Genomic DNA, 24,185 nt, shown 5'->3' on the forward strand with positions numbered 1-24,185 from the left:
ACATACCACACTGATATGTACCTACTTCTATTTTATCCATACAGAGTCTAGTTAAATTGCATGTGGTGTACACTTTCCTATCTCCATGCCTTTGATCATATAAGTATGTATTATATTGCCTGTGAACTTCGCAAAGCGATAGAGATTTATACTCAGAGGTCATAAGTTCTTTTTCTGGTGGAGGATAGTATTTTTTCATCATGAGCCCTTTGAAATTATCTTGGATCATTGTATTGCTCATAACAGCTAAATCAGAGTTGATTATCATTACAATATTGCTGTTACTATGTGCAATGATCTAATAGTTCTGCTGATTTCCTTTTGCATGAATTCATATTGGTCTCATGTTTTTTCTAAAACTATCTACCTGCTTTGTCATTTTTTGCTGCATAATAATACTCTATTACAATCATATGCTAATCCTTGTTTAGCCATTCCCTAATTGATAAGCATCCCTTCAATTTCCAAGTCTGTACTACTTCAAAAAAGAACTGCTATACATATTTTTGTGTTATATACAATTCTTTGTCATATTGCTGAGTCAAAGGTATACATAGTTTCATTATCCTTTGGGCATAGCCAAATTGTTCTCCAGAATGGTTGGGTCAGTTCACTGCTTCACTAGCAGATCATTAATGTATTTATTTTCCCTTAGACCCTTCCAGCATTTGTCAGTTCTTATAGGTATAAGGTGGTACTTCAGAATTGTTTTAATTTTCACTTCTCTCATCAGTTTATACAGTAACAAATACTGAAATAATACTTATATGCATCTAATACTAAAAAAAAAACAAAACAGAAAAAGACACTTCTCTGTCATTAGTTTCAAAGAATTATCAGACACTTTGTATATAAGATTTCATGAGAAAATGCCTGTGGGAAAAGAAGAAAAAATTCAAGTCAGAGACTCCCATGAATAGCAAGATTTATAGGATAACACTTTGTGTATAACAAGGTTATTTGAATTATCAACCTTACTTCTATATCATAGAAACCGTTCCCCATAACTATATGGTCATATCTTTGTATTATTTAAATCAGGAACCTCTTAGAATTAAGTAAATATTAAAAACTACTGAAAAAAGTAACTTATTAACAATGAAATCAGTAATAAAACCTTAGACAACTATTTAAAATATTTTAGCTCCGAGATTACAACCAGTCACCTCATACCATTAGTGTAATTGTAGATAGCTTTTGTTCTGAAAATATACCACATCAATCATTTCATTCCAGAAAATAAAATGTTTTTCTTCATAGAATAGTAGAGTTAATATATTTTAATTATATATGTATATTAGTGTGCATATACATACACATTTATATAGGTAATGCATGCACAATGTTAAATTGTTATATCATATAATTTCATATTATATTTTTATGTGATATACTATTATATAATCACATCATATAATTAAACATAAAGTATAGAGTCAATTAGTGACAGGGACAAAGGATATGTTCAGAATCAGATACAGATCCAGATTCAAATAGCTCCAGGAAGATTTGAGAAGGGAGAAATTACTTTTAACTAGAAGTGAAAGGATGATGAGTTAAATTTTAATTTGATAAGTAAAAAGGAATCACTGGAAGGTTTTGAATAATAGAATGACAATCTGATAAGAATTTGCTATTTGAATAAGAATCTGATAAAGAATATTAATCTGATAGCAATATGAAGAATGGATAGGAGGGATTGGGGAGAGAGAGTAAAGAATTAGAATTAGAATTAGAAGGCTTTTGCAGTAGTTTTAGGACATAATAATGAGAACCTGTCCTCTTGGTGCTGTGGGGATGATGAAAAGAGAACTGATTTAAGAAATTTTGGTGAGATTGAATTGGCAGAATTTAATAACTGATTAGATGCAGGAATTATAATTATACAAAAGATGCTCTAAATTGCCCTCCTAGATGAAGGTAAGTGGTGACTAGCACTCTTAGATCTTGGTCTCTGAGAATAAATCTAGGAAAATACAGGTAGCTTACTTGGATGATGACTGTTGATATTGCTTGCTGCCAATTTATTCCTGGATGTACTTTTAACAATTAAATTCTTATGTTTTTACTTCCATAACATATTGAAGTGGTTATGAAAAAACATTATGGATCTAGAAGGATATTGGGAGTGAGTGGGGATAAGAGTTAGCCAAGAAAATAGGTGACTCTGAAAGTAATAGAAAATACAATGCCCTGCCCTGTTGCATTTTTTGAGGGGAATGCCTTATACTACTATATGCAAAATGTTTCCTTTCAGAATTTTTCTGATTGTGTTCTTACATAGGGTATCTAAGTTCACTGACAATGAAAAATGAAGTCATTACATATTCTGCCAAAATTATGAATCTTTAATTTGCAGATTGAGTTCCTTGTCATTTTTTCTTTTTTCTAGAGTTTCAATCTCCCATTCTCTCATCAACCAGAGAGATTCTCTGAGAGGTCAGTGGAAATATAGCAGAAATTACTACTCATGTTAAAATTCTGGATTCTACTGGGCTCTTTTCTTTCATGTGTATCTTAGGAGATCACTGCTTACCTCTAGCCTTGTAATTATTTTGGTGGAGAAGAGGAGAGAAAGGGGTTCCAGTTGGAGAAGGAAGCCATGGCAGAACTGTGTAGGAGTAAGATTCTTTCTGCTTTGCCCAGGGACTGTATCACTTTTCTTGGCTATCTCTTGTTAACTCAATGTTCTGGCAGGCACCTAACTGATTTTGCATGCTTGGATTATTTGATAAAAGCTTTTAGGGGAGAATATATATCAAGGAAGAGAGATTTACTGAGAATGAAATCACTTGGAAATGAACAGAGGGCATAGTAGGAATGTTATGAACTGCAGCTGTGTTGATGGAATCTTACAAATATTTTCTTTTGGCTTATTCAAAACATGAACAATCATCATCAACCTTCTGCACTAATCTTTGCTGAATGAATATACATTGGATTTTATTCCCAAGGTGAATCTAGAATTTCTTTGCTGCATAAGGACCCACAGGGACTACATAAATGGAAAATAACAAAACATTGTTTGCTTCTTTATCTTTCACAAACTTCCTCAATATAGACTTTCATTTTTAGCTACCTTGCCACAGAGTTTCCTGTTTATCTCATAACTCATAGAAATGGACATAAAAGAACACAGCAAGTCTTCATCAGCTTATGAGACCCAAACAATTAGGAATTTATCAATCTTCAGATTTTCTAAAATGTGTACCACAAAAAGAGTGATTTGCTACTCTTGTAAATAACCAATCCATTTATTTGATGAAAACATTGTCTCAAAAGGCATTTCTAACTATCTCCATATTTTCACTCTAACTTTCTGTATTTTCTAGAGTTGCATTTGTCCTTATATTTACTTATCTTTTTTATTATCACAAGTCAGGGAATTATCATTGTACAAAGTATAAAAGCTTTTAGCTTAGTCTCTTTGTGTTCTAATTGATTTAAAGCATAGGATTTCTGTAGAAATGAAATGAGAGCTAATATTGAAAAAATGATAATCAGCTTCCTGAAACAGTGAATAAATACATTGGTTGGGCTTGAGATTTTTGGGGAAAAAGAAGTGATAGAGAACACAACAGCTTTAACCATTAGTTAGTCAGTCAATATTTTAAAGGGTTTTTGGCATTATGCTAAGTGCTGGGGATATAGAGACAGGCAAAAGTCAGTCTTTGCTTTCAAGGCGCTCCCAGTCTAAATGGAAGAGACAACATACAAACAAATATATACAAACAAAGAAGGCACTAAAATTAATGGAGATTGAAAAAAAGCTTTTTGTATTTTAGCTGAGACTTGAAGAAAGCTAGGGAAGACAGGAGATAGAAATGATAAGGGTGTATATCCAGGCAGAAGGATTAGCTAGTGAAAATGCATTGCAGTTGGGAGATGGAATCTATTGTTCAAGGGTATCACTTTGGTTATATATATATATATAAGATCATAGATTTGAATCTGGAAGAGACATTAATATGTCATATAATCCAACTCCTTCATTTGGAGTGACTTAACTTCAGGTTAAGTGATCTGGCCAAAATCATGAAAGTATAGAGTAACAGACCTTGATAATCAAACACAGAATGTCCAACTCCAAATTTAAAGTCCTTTATTCTAAAGCATATTATTGTGGTATTGAGATAAATAAAGTTATATATTTATTTGTTTACTAATTCTGACATTTAAAAATGTTTGTTAAGCTTCTATTATGTATGAGGCATTATGTTAGGGAGTTGATGTTATAGTTGTTAAGAGATGAACCTTACTTTCATAGCATTTACAGTCTAGTAATTAAATGATCAATAAATACAATAGAATAATAGGTATACAATAAATACAGTTCTCTATAAAACCACAATAAAATAATTTACACAAAATATGCAAAAAGAAAAAAGTATTCTTGATTGTTAATAATAGGAAAAAACTTATGGGATTGTAGGATTTTGAATAGGAAGAGACCTACCTTAGATATATAGTTCAAATATCTCATTGGATAGGCAATTCGTTGAAGTTCAGAACAGTTAAATTAATTTACCCCAGATTATACAACTGATGAGTAGCAATCATTCATAGAGAAAGTTTCATTTCAGCTGAAGCTTGGAGTATAGGTAATAATCATTCAGGCAAACTGAGAAGAAAGATCATTCCCTTTGTAGAGAACAGTGTAAATAAAGGCACATCAGCAGGAAAACGTAGGAAATGGGAAGTTCCTTTTGTCAAGAGTATAATCCATGTGAAAGGAAATAGTAAAAGTCCACATGGTTATAGATGTGGGGTTGGAAGATACTTTAGAATTATTTTATTCAACTTCTTTAATTTGCAGAGAAATTAAATGGCTTTCTCAAGGTTATAATTTGGAGATTTGAACCCAGGTTCTTTAACTCCAGATCCAGTCCTTTTCCCACTGACCATTGCATGAGACTGTCAGAAATTTTTTAAAGTTCTAGATATGCTACAATAACATAATATAGAATTATTACATCCTTATTTCTGGAAGCTATGGTTCTAATGGATACCCAAGTAGATGACCTTCTGTGCATTAGGGTTTTTTTTTTTTAAGACTGCCATATTGTTTTTATAATTGATTTCTTTTGAGCTTGTCTTCTAAATTCCACAGATTAAAAAAAAAAACTGTTATCTTGTACTTGTAAAGTCAATTTTTGGACATCCTCAATACTTCTTAAAATTTATTTTATTCAATTTAGCCCAATGTTCTAGCCTTTTTGATACTGACACTGTCTTTCAGTGTGTTTGTGGCATATATCAAATAAAGATGCTCAATCAGTCAAAAAGGATTTACTATATGCTTAATAAGAGAGATACCATGGATAATAGAGAGCCAGTTTTAGCATCAAAGAGACCCAAGTAATACAGAGGTATCAACAATTCCTTCTTCTTCCTTGTTGCTATGTTGCTCATTAGTGGTGTCCACCTGCATGGCTCCTTAGTGTCACGGCTATAGTAGACCAGATTTTCTTGTAGAATATCCAGTGTTGCACGGATAACAGATAACAGATAACATATTTTCTGGCACCCCCTGCATCTTGCAAAGATTATTAGGGAGATAATCGATTTCCTTTAATTGTACATGGGCAGAAAGAGGTGTAGAGATAATATATTTCTCTGAATTAGGGTGATTTGTAGGATAACTAAACTTTTGAACCTAATGTAGAAATGGAAATTGAACTTCTGAATTTAATTCAAAGACAAAGAAACATGACTTTGGTGATTTTTACAGCATCTTGGTGGTGATACAGAATAGAATCAAATACAAAATGGAATTGGATTCAATTAAATTTTCTCAGCGTGGGGCACCGACACCTTGTAAAATCAAGAAAAATCCTTTTGATATAGGATTATATTAAGGAGTCAAAGAGGTATATAGATGAAGAGGAAATATATTCCAGGAACAGGAGAGAGCCTGAAGCAAAAAGGCAAGAGATGAAGTGTCATGTACTTGGAATAAGAAGTGTGTTAAGTTGTCTGCAATTTAGCATGTCAATCAGGTGTCTATTGTGTTGCAAGCCATTTCCTTTTTTTTTTTTTTTGCAATATCATATTTTAGTTTTTTATTTTATTTTTCCTCAGTGATGAGTAATTCTATGCAATTTAAACAGGCATTAAATGATATATGAACTCTCTCTTCTTGGCTACTTACAATACTCCTTTTATTCTGAAACTACAGAACTTATTTAATATATTTCTGGGTAAGTTAAATGTTTGATTTTTCTTTGACATCATTCTGAAGATTTTATTAATATGTGCATTGCTATTTTAAAAACTTCCAGTAAATTTTCTTGTTTTATCTCCTGAAATGGATTCATTTTTTCACCATGTTTTTTTTTTTGGGGGGGGAAATCAGAGGTTTTCAGTCTGTAAGAATGAACTCTGTCATCCAAGCTAGTTGTTTTGGTTTAGAGATATTTCAAATGTTAATATAATTATTTGATTTTCTCTAACATATACTATTCTTTCTCTGCATTATTTGTATTGACTCCACTGTTTCCTTTTTCTATTATTTGTTGTTTTGTTGTGTTTTCTCACTTCCACTGTGAACTATTCTCTATTTTTAAAAAATCCCTCTTTAAGTGCTCTAATTTCCCATTTTATATGTCCTTTTAGTTCTGTTATCCTTCGGGTGGGCTTAGACTACATAGAGAATATTATCTCCAATTTTTATTAACACATTTTAAGAGATAAATAATAAGATGGAAAACATTTAGAAGATGACAATTAATATAGTGAAGAGCCTGGCATTCATGTCATTTGAAGATTGAATGAACTGGGAAGGTTTAGCTTGAGGAGGAAAAACAGAGGAAATAACAACTATTGTGAATTATTTTAAGATCTGTCACATGGAAGAGAGATGAGACTTGTTCTGCTTTGCCTTAAAGTGAAAACCATGATCAAGAGGAAGATTGCAAAGGGGTAAATTTATGAACCATCTTAACAATTATAACTACACAAAAGAGATAATAAGAGAAATAGCCTGGTTTAGATAGTGATGGGTTCCTTGTTGAAACTATTCAAGCAAAGATTAGATGACTACTTGTTGAGAATATTGTAGATGTCATTCTTTTATGTATTTGCTATAGCAGATATTGCCTGAAATACAACAAAGGATAGTAATAGCACCATAGATAACATTTATAAAGTGCCTTGAAAATGTTAAAATGTTATATAAATGCTATTATTATCATTGTTTATTATTATCTAGAAGGCACTGAGATTGGTTCCAGCTCTGAAATTTTGTGATGCTTTTTATGAAATCTGAATCTTACTTCTCTATGAACAGAATTACAGATGTTCAGTCACTTCAACAATAAAACCAGTGATTGGTTGGACTCGAAAATGCAAACTCAACAACAATAGAAAACTCATATAATGTAACAATGGTATTTACATGCTGCAGGAAGAGACATGATTATTGTTTTTCAGAATCTGTACTTTTTCTGAGGATTATTGAGGGAATAAGAAAAGAACATCAATGGATTAATGCCAGGAAAGACAATCAAACAGGAGTTCTTTAAGGGAAGGGAGATAAAGGGAGAGAGGAAATGGAATTAAGGTACCACAGGCAAAGCTATTAAAAATAATGGAAAGTCTGTAGAATACTTGTATACATATATGCCTGTTTGCGTCTAATGGTAGCCATCTCTAGCATGCTGTGAGGGAAGAAGGAAGAAAAAAAATTCACATGAATTTTTTTGCTGTATATTGGAAATGAATAGCAAGTTGTTCACAGAATATTTGTACTTTCATGTACAATAGGTTGCAAGGAAGAATTACACAAGAGAGGTGGCATAAAATATGTCACCAGCAAAATTTTTGATGGGAAAAAGTGTGGCTTGGTCATTTGGTTAGAATGAAGGTTCACCAAGAGACATCTCAAATTCTTCACTAGTATTCACATAACATTAAGCTATCTAGAGAAAGATTTTCAGAATGCAGGGGGAAGAAAATTTCCATTAAAAAAACAAAAGTGAATTAAATATCTGGGAATCATTCAGTTAAGTATTAAGTAATTAATATGTGCCAGCCAATGTGCTAAGCACTACAGACACTGAGACAAAAATGAAACAATCCTTCCCTCAAGAATCTTACATATTAATGGAAGAAGCAACATGTACATAAATAGGAATGTACAAATCATAACCTACTAAAATAAACATAGGATTTATCAGGTATCTTTACTAAGCTATCTTATCTCTCAACATTCTTGATGGTCTTAGCAGTTTATGTGAATTCAACTATCATTTTTATGTAAAGGATTTCTGATCCACATATCTTATCTTTATAATGTTCTGAGTGCCAGTTTAGACTTCAAACTGATTGCTGAATATTTTCACCAGGGAGTTCCATAAATGTTTAAAGTTCAATAAATAAAAAAAACTAAATTCATTATGTTTTTCTTTTTCCCTAACTTTTATCTTCCTGATTAAGGTACCATAATACCTTATTACCCATACTTTACCTCTTTAGCACATCATCATTTAACAATTGTTTGTTGAATTTATAGAGATGCAGCTATAATTTTCACAAAAAAACAAGAGAAATATTTTGAAAAAAGCTAAAGTTTCAGAGCTAAATTACACCAACATAAAATCATTATACTCCTTAAGATGTAGAAGATGAAAATTAGATTAAAAAATAAATTAGAAAAATTAATATGGAGGAAGAAGTTCAAAATATCAAGAGTGATATAAAAACCTGTAAACAAAAGGAGCTTGGCACTAATAGATTTCAAATATATCATAAAGCAGTTATTATCATAGGATGATAGATTAAGAACTGTATTGAGGCACAGAGAGGTTAAATAATTTGCCTATGTCATTCAGGTTTGAATTTTTATCTGCTTTATTTATAACCAAGTCAACTGTTCTTTTCACCTCTCCATGCCAGTACAAATCAAATATTTTTCCTGTTGGATTAAAAAACGTAATGTAGATCTGTGTAAATGATTAAGGAAAATCTAGAAGCCAATAATTTGGGGAAAATTAGAAAATGAAGTTTTTTTTTTATATAGCCATTGGAAAGATTCATGATCAGATCCATCAGAGAGATTATAATGATAAGAAAGATAATTCAAGCTACATAAAGCTTTAAAAGTTTTAATAAGTAGCATCAATGAAGCTAGAATTGAAAGAAAATATATGAATTGTGAAACATATTTGAATTAAGCAGCTCTGATAAAAGTGTAATATTCAAAGTCTACATAATCTATAAGATTAAAAACAAAACTCCAAAAGATGAATTTTAGAAAATGATTGAATAATATTCAAAAAGAAGAAATGCAAATTATAAACAAACATTTTAAAAATTCTTTGAGATATATAATACTTAGAAAATTTTAAATTAGACAACTCTTAATTAAATTAAACAACAGACAGGCATACTAATTCATTGCTATTGGAATTACACATAGGTCCACAAGTTCCGGAAAATTATTTGGAATTATTCAAGAAAAACTTCTAAATTATTCATGAATATTTGTTAAGAAGTGTTCATTGTATCAAAACAAAATGTATTTTTTAAAAAGTCCAAGAAATTGAGGCAAAATCATAAACAGCCTTGGGTACTAAGACTTTTGGTAAACAATTGAAAGTTTTTGGAAGTTTTTTTTCAGTAGGGAAGTGACTTGGTCAGAATTGTATATTAAGAAAATGAATCTGGCAGGAATTAAAAGGTTGGGGTATAGAATATACGGAAATCAAGGTGAAAAACTACTGTAGTTAACTACTTGAGAGATGATATTAAGATATTGCAGTGAAAAAAGGTGGGAGTTAGATGCTACAGACATTTTAAGAATAGAATCAATAGGACTTTGTAACATATTGAGATTATTGAATAAAAGTATGAGAGAAAACAAGTATTACACTGAAGTTTGGAGACTTAAAATGATGATATTAACATCAATTAGAATGTCAGGAAGTGGAACAGATTTAAAAGAGAAGGAAAAATTTGAAACCTGTTGAGTTTGAGATTTTGATGAGATATTCAGACAGAAAGATATTCATCATGTAATGGAAATGTTTGGAAGCTTAAGAAAGAGAGATCAGGACAGGAGAAATAAATCTGGATGTTATGTGCATAGAAGTGAGGATTAAAAGCATGAGAACATGAAGAATGGAGGTCAGAATTTTGGAAAATACCATTATTCAGGGAATAGAAGAGAGAAAAGAAACCAGGAAAGTAGTTAAAGGCATAGTTAAGGAAGGAAGAAGGGATTAGCATAGTGTAATTTTAAAAAGTAATTATAACAATAACTGGCATTTATATATTGCTTTAAAATATGTAGGTAGTTTTACATAGATTGCTTTATTTGAGCCTCATCTCATAAGACTCATGAACAATTCTGTGAGATAAGTTTTACTGGTATTCTTTTTTATTTTTTACAGATGAAGAAGACTCAGAGATGTTAAAACTAGCTATAGCAGTAAGATAAGAAAACTAAATTGAAGAAATAAAAATAGAAATGTGTAAAGAAAATTGTCCCTTTTTGCAGATAATATGATGCTATAATTAAAGATCCATAGAGAATAGATTAAAACAGTAGTTGAAACAATTAACTTTATCAAAATTTCAGGATATAAAATAAAATCACATAAAGCACAGTATTTTTGTAGTTTACCAGCAAAACCCAGAAGAAAGAGAGAAAAGAGAAATTCTACTTAAAATAGATGTGCTACTTGGGAATCTACCTGCAAAGAAAAATTGAGGGCCTATCTGAACATAATTGCAAAACACTATTCACAAAAATACAGATCTAAACAATCAGACAAATATTAATAACTTATGAGTAGACAGTCAACATAATAAAAGTGACAATTCTATCTAAATTAGCTTATTTAGTCAATTTCATGCCAATCAAACTACTAAAGAATTATTTTTAGAGCTAGAAAAAATATAATAACAAAATTCATATGGAAGAACAAAAGTCAAGAATGTCAGAGAATAAATAAAAATATGAAGGACAAAAGCCCAGAAATATGTGATTTCAGACTATATTACAAAGTAGTAATCATGAAATCATTCTGATACTGACTAGGAATTACATAATTATCTAATGGTGGATTAGTGGCCATACAAAGTAACAAATGACCATAGTAATCTAATGTTTGACATACCCAAAGATCCAAGCTTTTGGGTTAAGAGCTCACCATTTGACAAAAATTGCTTTGAAAACTGAAAAGCAATTTTACAACAATTAAGCAGAAACTAACATCTCACATCATATACCAAAATAAGGTCAAAATGGGGAAATGTTTTGGATATAAAGAATGATAAGTAAATTAGGGGATCATGGAAAACTTTTTATTAGTTCTATGAATAAGGGAAAAGTTTATGATCAAACTAGAGATAGAGAGAATCATGGGAAGTAAAATGGATAATTTTGATTGCATGAAATTAAAAAGGTTTCACACAAACAAAACCATTAAGTAGCCAAAATGAGAAGGAAAGTAGGAAATTGGGGACAAAATTTTTTTTACAGGAAAGTTCTCTGATAAAGACTTCTTTTCTTAAGCACATAGGGAAATGCACCACATTTGTAAAAATAAGAATCACTTTTCAATTGATAAATGGTGAGATGATATGAAGGGTATCCAGGTAGCTCATTGTATAGAATATTGGGCCTGAGTTGAGAAGATCTGAGTTCAAATCCAATCTAAGACATTGACTAGATATGTGATGCTGGGCAAGTAATTACTTATCCCTGTTTGCCTCAGTCTCCTCATTTGTAAACAGAACTAAAGAAGAAAATGGCAAATGTATCCAGTATTTTTTTTTTTTTGCCAAGAAAGCCCCATAAAGGTCAAAAAGATTTGGAAATGACTAATTGAACAAACAACAATGAGAACCACAAATCAAAGCTGTCTATAGTCAAATGTAAAGGTGCTTTACAATACTATTGATTAGAGAAATGCAAAGTACCACCACACATCAATTAGACTGGCTCGCTTGACAGAAAAGGGATGTAGGAAAATAGATACATTAATGCATTATTGATGGGGTTTTGCATTGGTCTAACCACTTTGGAGAGCAATTTGGAACTATACTCAAAAGATTGTAAATTTTTTATATCAATAAATATAAATTATAGGTCTGTGTCTCAAAGAGATCAAAGAAAAGAAAAAAAGCATCTTTATATGCAAAATATTTATATCAAGTCTTTTCGTGGTGACAAAGAGTTGAAAATAGAAGGGATGCTCATCAATTGAAGAATGATAAGTTGTTATATGTGATTAGGAGGGAATACTATTGTAGTATAAGAAATGATGAGAAAGATGGTTTCAGAAAAGTCTGGGAAGAATTTTGTCAACTAATGCAAAGTAAAATGAGTAGAACCAGAAGAACATTATACACATTAACAATAGTATTATAATGATGATCAATTGTAAAAGATTTAGCTACATCTGATCAAGACAATGATCCAAGTCAGTTCTAAAGAACCCATGTTGAAAATTGTTAACCTCCAAAGAAAGTTGATGTACATTGAATATAAATTGAAGCATACTTTTTTCCTTTGTATTTCTTGTTTTTGCTTTTTCTTTTCAATATGACTGAAACATATTTGTGTTTTACATGACTTCATATCTATCTATCTAGATAGTATATGTACAATAGAGTAATTAACATATCATATACATTATTAATTGGTGTTAGGGAGAAAAGATAAGGAGAGAATTTGGAATTTGAAATAGAAAAAATGGAATGTTTAAAGTAAATAAATAAGTATAATGTAAAAGATTCAGAGGAAAAAAAAGGAATAAAAGATTATGTTGAAGTTTTAAGACTAGATGATAACTAGGACGATGATAACGTAACCAAATGGGAATGTTAGTGTGCATAACATATTTCAGAAGTGAGAGAGAGTTGGAATATGTTGAATTTTACATAGTGGAAAAGAAGGCACAAACATGTCATACTAAGAAAGGGAGGGAAGTAAGAAAAATGGACCAGCCATGGACTTCACGATGAAACAAACATATTTGAAAACTGATTAAAAAAAAAAAGAATTTTGGAAAAAAGATTATTTGTTTGCTCAAGTATTGCAAAGATCCAATAAAGATTTTGTGTGTGTGTGTGTGGAAGGTTTAGCCTACATTGATTTTTTCAGACATTATTTCCTTATCCCAATAACCTCACTGACAGAGTAACTTTAAGTTAATAGTCTCCATAGTAGGGTTTTGGAAGTTTTTTCTTTTTTTTTTTCCACAATCTTAGTTGCAATTTGACTAGTTTTTCCTACTGCAAATTCAAACCATAGACCAGAACAGTTTATTCAAATAACCATTATGTTGTTGTATACCAAACTGCCATTGTCTTTTAGAAAACTGTTGAAGTGACACTATATATAGTACTATAATTCTATACCTCCTACATTGTTCTATATGTATTATTTTGGTGAAGAGAAACACAATTGTATTGAAAAGTACTCTAACTATATTGAACTGACACTGCAATACATTGCATTGTGTATTTACATATTAATCATAATGGCAATTTAGTCATTTGTGAACTGATATCTCATAAAATGCTGTTGGGAACATTAGCTATTGATGATGGTAGTAGTAATTATGGCAATTATTATATTATAAAATATTATGTTATTAAAACCATGGTTTGATACTAAGGTATAAAAGAAGGAAAGAGAAACAGTAGCTATAATGAGTGAATTATCTGAAACTATATGAAATCTGGAATTACCAGATTTTCAAATAGAAAACATTTGAGGCCATTATTTGGAAACTAATTAATGATTCTCTTAATATGATCTGGGAGTAATGAATGAGTTAAAAGCCTTCATGGTAAGAGAGAGAGTAGGTTAAAAGTGTGGTAAAAGGCAAAATGAGAAGCATGGCTCTGTTGTCCAGACATGGCAGATATTTTGGCATGATTGGAACCAACTCCAACCTATTCAAAGTGCAGGTAGTAATATGCCTAACATATCGGAAAGATGCTTGAATTTGATTTAGCATAAAAAACTTTAAATATATCACAATCTGACCACTTTTAACTTGTTCTAGCTTCTTAGAAGGAAAGTCATGGTAAATCTGGACAGCATACTAAAAAATAGAGACTTCATCTTGCTGACAAAAGTTTGTATAAGCAAAACCATGATATTTCCAGTGGCATCTATGACTATGAGAGTTGAATTTCTTCCTTGAAAAACTGCCTGTTCACATATTTTGATAATTTATCTGTTGTTGAATGGCTCTTAGTATTATAAATTTGAATCAGTTCTTTATGTATCTTAGACATGAGACATATCAGAGAAACTTGCTTCAGTAAATTTCCCCAGTTATCTGTTTATCTTCTAATTTTATCTGTATTTCTTTAGTTTATTAAATTAATTACTATTAAATTACTAATTAAATTAAATACTATTTAATATTACATGATCAAACATGTCCATTTTATTTTCTTTGACCCTTTCTATTCTTTGGTTATGAATTCTTCCCAGAAAATTAATTTCTTTCTTTCTCCACAAATTTGCTTATGATGTCATTTTATTTTTAAGTCATATATTCATTTGGGGCTTTCCCAAGTATCCAATATGAGGTATGGATTGGAAAACAAAACAAAAAAACTATTTTCTGCCAGATTGTTTTCCATTTTTTTCTAGTAATTTTGTTAAGTGATAGATCCTTACCCCAGTTACTGGATCCTTGGGTTTATTGGACACTGTGCTGTTGTGTTCTGCTTTTGTATTTTTAACTAATACTAAATCATTTTGATGATTACTTCTTTCCTTTTTTGTCTTATTATTTCCTTTGAGTTCTTTAGTTCAACTGAGATTTGACTGGGATTTTAAAACATCTTTATTAAGGAATTAAGATAAGAAAAATAAAATAAAATAACATGTGGAATCATAAATTGAAAAGATACGATGACATAGAGCTGATCTTTAGATTAATTTTGTCTGATTCTGACATCTGACTTCAGTACTGTATTTATGATCAGACTAAGGTACTAAAATTCTCCAAACTATAATTCACCCTTTCTTTGACTTTAATGATAACCTCAAAATAATCTAGGATAAGTTGTTCCTTTAGTTCTAAATGATGGTTTCCATTTTAAAGTCTCAGTACCTATTTACTGCCCAGAACTTGGAGCCATTCAACTTTAATTTCTGTTTTTGAGACCCACATTCTCTTGCACATTTTATCATGTTACAGTATCTAATCTAAGATTGTAAACTAGGAGTACTCATTTATATTTGTGACAGTGTGGAGGGTTAAAGATACCTTCTCAAGTTTCCTTTTTTTTGTATAGAAAAAGTTTCATTTTTGATGTATGGTAAGTTACTTTCTCCCTTTGAGAGGTTCCAGGATGATGTCTAGAGGAAGAGCAACATTGATATTTTCGCTTCTAAATCTACACTTTAAGATGTTTGAACAAAGTCATTGGCTGAAGGGAATTGAGAGGATGGTACTGGGATGTTTCCCATTTTACTTTGGCTTAACTACAAGAAGGATGTAGGTTTTATTTAAAGTACTATGAGGTAGTTTAGGCCCACATAGATACTTATTTAATGAGGTTATATTCTGGGAAATAGGAGAAGTATATCTCAATTAGTTTCAGGAGTCAAAGCAAAAGAAAGCACTATGAAACTAAAACTACACAGATATACAGAATGCTAGCCAAGTAATGTGAATATAGCTCTGTATAGGGAGTTCTGCCTTTAAAATTGCCTGACTTATTCTAGAAGAATGGCCTTGAAATGTTTTTAAAGATGGGATCAAAGATTTTTTGGAAGTGCTTATGTCTTTTCCCTTCTACATATAATTGCTTAGTCAGATTCTGTAGAGAAGAGTAAATAAAACTTCAAAGCATAAATGTCCTAAAAAGGGGAGAGAGTCCTTAATTGTCAATATATAATGTATGTAAATATATCTTCTAGCAAGTCATGTCAATAAATTTACCTTTCTAGTGAGGAAAGAAGATAATTTAGAAAATTCTAGAAAATAAAGCCTTATAGACATAAGAAGGCTATAGAAATCATAAACCAGAAACTACAAAATGAATCTCAGCAGTCATATTTTAACTGGTTCTACAATAGAATATTTTCATTGCATGTTAGCACTCAGAAAACTAGATTAGCACTTCACATCTGTCTTAGCCCTACAACTGGCTTTATCTGCTTCTTTATATTCTTATACTGCTGTCTAATGTTTTGGTTATTCCCACCATCCAAGGAAAGATTTTTTTTTCCTATAAGAAATTCCACCTTAGAGTTTTACAATATGATAAAATGTATATATGTAGATACACATATATGCACAAGATACAATGCAAGTAATTCCACAAATAATTGCTACTCACAATAAGAGAAGGGTCACATCATCAGTGGGAAAATGTTTTCTTTGGTGAAAATGTCATGTTAAGTTTTATAAAAGGCCATTAGAAAACAATTTTCATAATGATATTAATCTTGTTTTCCAAAATCCATCTACTGCATGAAAGTAGATCAACCTTGCTAATAAGATTACTAAATGACACAATTTTGTTAGTTAAAGGGAAAATGAAGTGGCTCCTGGAGAAATCTAATTTATTTAAATGAAGAAATGACTCATCTCTCTTGAACAATGAGTATACTGTTAGCATTCCATTTTCAACCAAAGTAACAGTCAAGGTAATGTCTTAAGAATCATTTCATAGTTCATTGTCTGTAAGAAGCATAATCCTCTCATAAAGATTTTTTAAAATACTATGTATTTTGTCATCAAAAATGCTTCCATGTGACACTGATAGACCACTGATATTTTTACTTAGATTATCAAAGAGCTGTTGGAGGAATTAAATAAAAATAAATGGCAATGTGATTTCTTGGAAGAAACAGAAATTGTTTTGATTCAGACAGCATATTGTTACCATTTGGCTTCTTTCTGATTGAACAACATGCTTACCAGGAATTAATGTGTGGGAAACTGTCAATGTTAGACAAAAATTATAAACTGATTGGAATATGTAGTTAGAGTTGTGTATCTGGGATATGCTGTTAAATGCATGATGGGGGCTTAATTTATGCATTGGTTAGGATGTAATTAGGTCTTTAGGGAGGACAGTACAATTAAATATGTGAGTGTGGGTGTAATTAGATGTAGTTGAATGGTACAATTAAATTCATAATAAGGGGGTGTAATTAGATTGTGGAATGGGGGTGTATTTAGATGCCTGGTAGAGGACATAATTAGTTATATGGGTGAGGGATTTAATTATATATGTGGGAGGGATGTAATTATGCGGGGGAGTCAATGCCTACGTGTGGGTATGGGCACAATAAGACACAAGGTTAGGGCTGTTTCTAGATAGACATTTGTAGAGAAAGAACTATACTGTTTTTTTTTTTAATCAAAAAGGACAAACATTTTAGCATGTTGTCAGTCCCTGTCATTATAGTGACATCATTTCAGATCAAGTTAAGGTTTGCAAACCTTAGTTTGCAAAGAAAAAAAAAGATTTTTCTAACTTCATTCATAACTAAGATCTCCTAGTGACATTACATTATAATGGGGAGTCAATTTGGTTTAGTGGAACAAAATTTGTAAGCCTTGGATCAAATTTCCACTATGCCATTTACTAGTTATGAAACTATTGGGTCTATCTCTTCATCTCTCTAAGTGTCCACTTCTTCATTTATAAAATGGAAATAATAACTCTTGCCCTATTTATCTTACAGGATTTTTCAATTGAACAAGTATTTATTAAGGCTATATGGTCCAGTGTTTACCCTGGTTAAGTGACTGGGAGCTAAGTTTAGAGTCAGAAAAACTGGAATTCAGTCTAATCTTAGTTACTTACTTTTTTGACCTTGGATAAATCACTTAATCTATTTGCTCAGTTTCCTTACCTGGAAAATGGAGATAATAATAGCACATACCTCCTATGTTTGTTCTGAGGATCAAATGGGTTAGTACTTGTAAAATATTCAGGATAGTGTCTGGAACATAATAAGCTCTATATAAATATTAGTGATGATGATGGTGGTGGTGGTGGTAATAATGATACTGATAAAGAAATATGTGCTCTATGATGAGAAAATGCCTTTCAAACTGTAATAAACTTTGGAAATGTGAATTATTATTGCATTATACATTTGTATTTAATTTAATAGGGGTACTTTGATGTTACAGCAGTTCCTACCAAGAGTTCTGAATGCAGGATGAAGAAGAGACAGGGTGACCATTTTGAATATTATCATTTCCTCCATTCAATAGCTGGTAAAAGTAACCAAAGAAGAAACCAATCAATGTCATGTCCATTCAGTAAAATTCATTTTATATATATCAGGTATTATTGTTGCATGGACAAATTAGATGATTATAATTAATCACATTAGGAAACATTTTTGATATTTATTAGAGAATATCATTGACAAAATATCCATGTTGTTATGGAATTTTAATGGCATGTGTTAATCATTTTCTGGGATAAGAAATCCAGGTTAAGAGTAAAAAAATCAGAATGTTGGCAATGCCCTGTTATTTGGATTTCGGTTTCCTTATCAGTAAAATGACATTGTTGAACTGAATGCCTATGCTTATGAGGAGAGATGGCTTATGAAATAGTACGTGGTTAGGGGATGAACTACAAGAGATAAAAAGGCATGTGCTTCACCTATATAGTCCATATTTCTGCTTATGGGTAAGACAGGACAGATTATATTGGTGTTTTCAACTCTTCCATCAAATATTTATTTTCCTTAATAGAACAAGGAGAAATGTTTGGGAAAAATACCTTTGGTGGGAATGAAGATATGATTTAATTTCTTTTTTTTTAAAGTTCTTTAAAAATCTATTTAATATTTTAATTTTCCCCAATTGTATGTAAGAAGAATTTTAACATTCTTTTTCCACTTCAAATTTTAAGTTACAAATTGTCCCTCCTTCTTCTACCTCCCTCATTGAGAAGGCAACAATTCAACATAGGTTATATATGTGTAGTCCTGCAAAACACATCTCCATGTAAGTCATTCAGTCAAAGAAAACAGATGAAAAACCCAAGAAAAATAGAGAAAAGTATCTTCAGGCTGCATTTAAGCTCTTCCAGTTATTTTTCTGGAGATGGAAAGCATTCTTCATCATATGCCCTATATAAGAATTGTCTTGAATCATTGCATTGCTGAGAATAGCTAAACTATTCATAATCTATCATCATATAATTTTGTTGCTTTGTGTACAGTGTTCTCCTGGCTCTGCTCATTCACTTTGTATCAGTTTAAAGAAGTCTTTCCATGTTTTTCTGAGAGCATTCTGCTCATCATTTCTTAAAACACAATAATATTCCCCTTCAATATTTGTCATTTTCTTTTTCTGTCATTAGTCAGTCTCTCTGGTGTAAGATAGTAGTTCAGAATTGTTTTAATTTGAATTTCTTGCATCAATAATGATTTAGAGAATTCCTTTATGACTATAGATATCTTTGATTACTTTGTCTTCAAACTGCCTGTTCATATCTTTTGGTCATTGAATAATGATTCTCATTTCTACAAAATCAATTCAGTTTTGTATTATGTTTGAGAAATGATGTTATTATCAGAGAAACTCATTGCGAATTTTTTTTTCACAATGATTACCAACAATATATCTTTTTCCGTCCTATTGTACACTGATGGATCAAAAAGTATATACAGTTTGATAACCCTTTCCAGAAAGGTTAGATCAGTTCACAACTCCACCAACAATGTATTAGTGTCCCATCTTTCTTACATTCCTTCCAACTCTTATCATTATCTTTTCTTGTCTTATTAGCCAATCTGAGAGGAGTATAGTGATACCTTAGAGTTTTCTTAATTTGCATTTCTGTAATCAATAGTGATTCAGAGCAACTTTATCATATGACTATAAATGGTTTTAGTTTCTTCATCTGAAAATTCTTTGTTCATATCCTTTGACCATTTACCAATTGAAAAATGGCTTGTATTCTTATAAATTTGAATCAGTTCTTTATGTATTTCAGAAATGAGGCCTTTATCAGAACCCTTGGATGTAAAATGTTTTCCCCCATTTTCTGCTTCTTTTCTAATTTTGCCTCCATTGGTTTTGTTTGTGCAAAATCTTTTTAATTTAATATAATCAAAATAACCCTTTTTGAATTTCATAAACTGCTCTAGATCTTCGGCCTTAGATTCCTTCTTTTTCCACATATCTGAGAAGTAGACTATCCCTTATTCGCCTAATTTGATTATAGTATCATGTCTAAATCATGAACCCATTTTGACTTTATCTTGATATAGGATGTTAGATGTTGGTCAGTGCCTAGTTTCTGCCATACTATTTTCCAATTATCCCAGCAGTTTTTGTCAACTAGTGAGTTCTTATCCCAGAATCTGGAGTCCCTGGGTTTATCAAACCCTAGATTGTTATAGTCATTGACCACTTTGTCCTGTGAACCTAACCTATTCTACTGATGAACTACAGTACCAAATAGTTTTGTTGACTGCTGCTTTATAATATAGTTTTAGGTCTGGTACAGCTAGGACATCTTCATTTGATTTTTTTTTCATTAATTCCCTTGAAATTCTTGACCTTTTGTTCTTTCGGATGAACTTTGTTATTATTTTTCCTAGATCTGTAAAGTAATTTCTTGGCAATTTGATTGGTATGGCACTGAATAAGTAGATTAATTTAGGTAGAATTCTCATTTTTATTATATTCCTTCAGCCTACCTATGAGCACTTGATACTTTTCCACTTGTTTAGATCTAACTTTATTTGTTTGAGAAGTGTTTTGTAATTGTGTTCATATAGTTCCTGTCTTTGTCTTGGCAGGAATACTCCCAAATATTTTATATTATTTACAGTTATTTTAAATAGAATTTCTCTATCTCTTCCTGTTGGACTTTGTTGGTAATATAGAAATGCTGATGATTTACATGGACTTATTTTGTTATCCTGCTGCAAGGTTCAAAGGACAAAGGTCACATGCAGTACAATCAGGAAGTAAACAAGCAGAGATGTTAAAATTGTTTCGAATAGTTTTTTTAAAAAATTGATTCTCTAAGTATACCATCATATCTGCAAAGAGTGATAATTTTCCCCTCATTATCTATTCTAATTCCTTTAATTTATTTTTTCTGAAATTTGGGTGTAATATTCCTAGTAGTTTTCATTTTGAGATCTCTTTCAGGAGATGATCAGTGGATTCTTTCTATTTTACCCTCTGGTTCTTGAATATCAGGAAAGTTTTCTTTGATAATTTCTTGAAAGGTGATATCTAGGCTCTTTTTTATTATAACTATCAGTTCAGTAATTCTTAAATTCTCTCTTGGCTCTATTTTCTAGGTACTTTTCTCCGAAAGATATTTGAAATTATCTTTTTTTTTTTTATTCTTTTAATTTTGATTGTTTCTTGATATGTCATAAATTTATTTACTTCCACTAGCCCAATTCTAGCTTTTAAGGAATTTGTCTTCAGTGAGCTTTTGTACCTTCTTTTCCATTTGACCAATTCTGCTTTCCAAGGCATTCTTCTCTTAATTGGATTTTTGTGACTCTTTTACCATTAAGCTTCTTCTGTTTTTTTAAGGTATTATTTTCTTCAGCTTTTTTTTTTTTTTTTGTGCTGCCTTTACCAAGCTGGTGATTCTTTTTTCATGATTTTCTTGCATTATTTTCATTTCTCTGCCCAATTTTTCTTCTACCACATTAGGTTGTGTGAATGCTCTTTCTAACACTGGAATTAAAACCCAGGACTTGGACCCAGATCCAAGTATGGGCAATGCAACAGAGTCCTGCCCCTAGTGCCAGTAAAGGGACCCCTGTAAATCTCCTTCTGACTCACTGTCCCTTCATTTGACTTTTAAAATCTTTTTTGAGCTCTTCTTTGACCTGAGATCAAATTATATTTTTTGGGGGGGCTTTGGATGCAGGATTTTGACTTTTTTTGTCTTCTTTTCAGTGTGTTTTGATTTTCCTTTGTACCATAGTAATTTTCTATGGTCAGATTTTTTTCTGTTGTTTGTTCATTTTCTAGCTTTTTTTTTTTTTTTTAAACTTTTAACTCTATGTTAAAATGGAGTTCTGCTTCCCTAGTGGAGGAGGCACTGTCCCAAGCTTCAAGTCTCTTGTTCAACTCTTTTCAGAAGTAATTCTGGGGACCTGTAAATTTTGGGGTCTTCCAAGGTGGTATGATCTAGGAAGAAGTATATTTATTAAGCTCTGGTTTATGAGCAACCACAAGTATTCTTTTCAACCCTGGAATTGTGATCAGGATCCCTGCTTTCCTACAACAATAAACTCTACTGTGTTAGTTCTCTTCCTCACACTGGTACTAAAACCCTGATCCAAGTAGGGGCAATGCAACAGTCCTGCCCTTGTGCCAGCAATGGGTAAATCTCCTTTTGACCCACTGTCCTATTATCTATGAGAAGTTGGAAACCGCCATTGCTACCACTGATTCAGAGCCCTGCTGAGACCTTCTCCTGGATTGATGGGGCCCCATCTGTGCTGGATTGTACTTCTTCCTCATCCTGATGCATCAGATCTTTTCTGCTGGCCTTCTAAATTGTCTTGGGTTGGAAAATTGTTTCATTCAATCTTTATGTGGGTTTAGATTAATTTAGAGTCATTATATAAAGGTATTTGGAGGAGTTTGGGGGAGAGCTCAGGCAAGTCCCTGCCTTTACTCCACTATCTTGGTTCTGTCTCTATTGTATCTTTATAAAAAAGTCACATATAGGTAGTGCTTCTTTCTCATCTCTACTTGTCTATTGAGTAATACAGATTTATGATTTTAGATGTTTCTGAAATTCCCTAGATAGTGAATATTTATTTGTTTGATATTGGGCCAGCAATGCAAACTAATATTATTGTACCTTTTTGTGCTATGTACATTGATATATTTAGTTTAATGAACCTATGGTGCTTCTAGATTAGAATTCTTATCTTCAAGATTGACACCTTCAGTGGCCTAGCTGTTTTAGACCTAAAACTATATTGTAAAGCAGCAGTCATCAAAGCCATTTGGTACTGGCTATGAAATAGAGTAAGTAAGATCAGTGTAATAGGTTAAGTTCACAGGACAAAATAGTCAATTACTATAGTAAGCTAGTGTTTAACAAATCAAAAGACCTCAGATTTTGAGATAAGAACTCACTATTTGACAAAAAAGTGGAAATTAGTATGGCAGAAACTAGGCATTGACTCACACCTAACATCTATGCCAAAATAAGGTCAAAATGGTTTCATGATTTAGACATAAAGAATGATATTCTAAGCAAATTAGAAGGAACAAAATTTACCTCTCATATCTGTGGAGAAAGAAGGAATTTGTGGTCAAGGAAGAACTGGACTACATTATTGAATATAAAGTAGATAATTTTGATTATATTACACTAAAAAGGTTTTGTACAAACAAAACCAATCCAAATAAGATTAGAAGGGAAGCAATAAACTGAGAAAATTTTTTATATTCAGGGGTTTTGATTTCTAATATATATTGAGAATTGACTCAAATTTATAAGAATTCTAGCCATTTTCCAATTGGTAAATAATCAAAGGATATGAACAGACAATTTTCAGATGAATAAATTAAAACCATTTCTAGCCATTTAAAGGTGCTCTAAATCACTATTGATCAGAGAAATGCATATTAAGACATCTCTGAGGTACCACTATGCACCTCTCAGATTGGCTAAAATGACAGGAAAAGATGATGACAAATATTGGAAGTGATATGGGAAATAATATATTGTTGGTGAAGTTGTGGACTGATTCAATCATTCTGGAGAGCAATTTGGGACTATGCCCAAAGGGTTATCAAACTGTGCATGCCCTTTGACCCAGCAGTGTTTTTATGGGGCTTATATCTCAAAAAGATCTTAAAGAAGAGAAAGGGACCCACATGTGCGTAAATGTTTGTGGCAGCCCTTTTTATAGTGGCAAGAAATTGGAAACTGAGTGGACACCCATCAGATGGGGAATGATTGAATAAGTTATGGTATGTGAATGTTATGCAATAGTATTGTTCTATAGGAAACAGTCAGCAGTGTGATTTCAGAAAGGCCTGGAAAGACTTGCATGACCTGATGTTAAGTGAAGTGAGAAGAACCTGGAGATCATTGTACAAAGCAACAACAATGTTGCACAATGATCAATTCTTATGGACATGGCTCTTTTCAACAATGAGATGATTCAGGCCAATTCCTATGATCATGTGATGAAGAGAGACATTTGTACCTGTTGAGAG

At 31.6% G+C, this 24,185-nt stretch overlaps 1 protein-coding gene across 1 annotated transcript in view; it reads left to right on the top strand.

The window, feature by feature from the left end:
* ST8SIA1 (ST8 alpha-N-acetyl-neuraminide alpha-2,8-sialyltransferase 1) overlaps window positions 1-24,185 on the top strand; it is a 92,633-nt gene that overhangs the window by 18,146 nt on the left and 50,302 nt on the right. The window lies entirely within an intron of this gene.

The sequence above is a fragment of the Sminthopsis crassicaudata genome, chromosome 5, assembly GCF_048593235.1.
Source record: "Sminthopsis crassicaudata isolate SCR6 chromosome 5, ASM4859323v1, whole genome shotgun sequence".
NCBI lineage: Eukaryota > Metazoa > Chordata > Mammalia > Dasyuromorphia > Dasyuridae > Sminthopsis > Sminthopsis crassicaudata.